Raw genomic sequence first — 1998 nt, forward strand, 5'->3', positions numbered from 1 at the left:
AATGGCGCGGCGGCCATTTTTCGGAGTCCTGCGCATGTGCCAGAGTCTCAACGCTGAGAGCGCTAGCAGCGGTGGTGACGGCTACAAGAGAGGAGGGGGCCCACACACGGATCTGCACATGGGTTCCCTCCTCTCTAGAAACGCCGTTGTCTGGAACATTGGAAGAAGAATGCTTTATACCCCTTTCACACCAAAATCCCAGTTTCAATCTGTGTTATTGAACATTGTTTCAAGCCTTCACATCGCAGGATGGACCTGGGATATTGCTGGGTAGACCACCTTTCAGACTGCACCCATGCACATTCTGTCTGATCTGCCAGCAATTGGATGACATTCCGTGAACAAGCTCCCCGAGCGAAACGTACGTCGTCACTCTCGGTTCCGGTGTTCCGAACTTCCGGTCGGCGGACCGCGGACACCGGCGTCTCCCTGCTGGGCTCCACCACGGACCATTAGCGGCGGTGTCCAATGACCAAGGGGGGTATTCCACCCCTCCACCTAACAGTAGGACAAAACCTTTCTGTCTGATGCCCCATCGGATACAATACCTCCACTAAACTTCATATTTTGTTGCTCAAAAGTTTCTCAGATACTGGTGTAACTTTACACTCTTATATTTATTAATATTCTTACCAACAAAATTAACTTGAAATACAGATGAAACATGGCAGCAATGGGAATGCATCAGGCTTACTAGTAAGCCGCACCCTGGTCCAGGACTCATCCTCAATTCATTACTATTATTATTATTATTAATATATATTCTTTGTATATACATTTTTTATACACTTTAACACAATCTACACATGGTTCCCTAATAGGTTCATTCTCGCTCTTTTGATTTTTTGATCATTTACTCCCACTGGAACATCTAACACTTTTAGGCCAGCGCCTTGGGACCACTATTTTTTGACATATTGTATATTAATGAATTCCAATTTAATTTCCGTTTACATTGAATTTCGGGTACTCCCTCTCATTCTGTCTAAGTAAATTTGGTGGCTCTGCAATGCAATTTGTACACAGAGCACCATCTTTCCACGTGACAGGACAGTAGAAGAGTCCCTCTGCCTTCTTTCAGTCACAGTGTCGTTTTTCACCACCCTCTCATTTTTTTCATTCGATGTCCACACAGATGACTAAAAAGCAGAAGTGGTGTTCAACACAGACCTGATTCTCTTTTTTCTCTCTTTTTTTTCTCTCTTTTTTCTTTCCGACACCCTTTCACTTACACATGCTCCTACATAATTTTCTACATTTTTGATTTCTGTATACCAGTATCACACCAGCAGTTACGCAAGACTCCTGGCCGAATCTGGAGAATCTATATATACCCCAGATCAAACCCAAAATTAGCCTGCAGCTGATTCTCTATTCCCCCATTGACCTCCACTAACCACCGGTGCCATCCATATACTGACCCAAAGTCTACAACACTGTAAAAGACTACTTCTGTCATTTCTTTTGAAGTTTAGACCAGGGGGACCGGTGAAGATTACACCTCTGGAGAACATCAGGGAATATCAGGTGCCGCCAGTGTCTGGATTCAAAGAGCTCCCAAGTATTTCATCAAAAAAATTTGGGATCTTTCAGAACTAAATACTTGGTTCCGGGTATCATCACGCAGGATATATTCACCTGCGGTCAAACCACACTGAGTATGCCCAACCTCGTCTGATCTTGGAAGCCAAGCACTGTGGGCCAGGTCAGTACCTGGTTGGGAGACCACCAGAGAATACTTGGTACTGCAGGTATTTATATCCTAACTCAGAATACAGGACCCGGAGCCAAAGTATTGTTATCAATAATCACGATATCTATCACAGATTGTGGAAATTGATTTTTCACTAATTATCAGGGTGGAGCCCGGCTTGTTAGATAGAAAAATACCCCTTCTTCCAGTATACTGTTATTGTTATTTTTATTATAAGTATATTTCATTTCTTCGGAAGAAGGTAACCAATATATTGTTCATATTTTGATCGTATTTCTTCTAAC

General features: G+C 43.1%; 1 pseudogene; it reads left to right on the top strand.

Moving 5' to 3' along the window:
- Positions 1-1636: 1636 nt before the first annotated feature.
- On the top strand, positions 1637-1754 carry LOC134968432 (5S ribosomal RNA; annotated as a pseudogene).
- Positions 1755-1998: the final 244 nt, after the last annotated feature.

Source organism: Pseudophryne corroboree, chromosome 10 (genome assembly GCF_028390025.1).
Source record: "Pseudophryne corroboree isolate aPseCor3 chromosome 10, aPseCor3.hap2, whole genome shotgun sequence".
Classification (NCBI taxonomy): Eukaryota; Metazoa; Chordata; class Amphibia; order Anura; family Myobatrachidae; genus Pseudophryne; species Pseudophryne corroboree.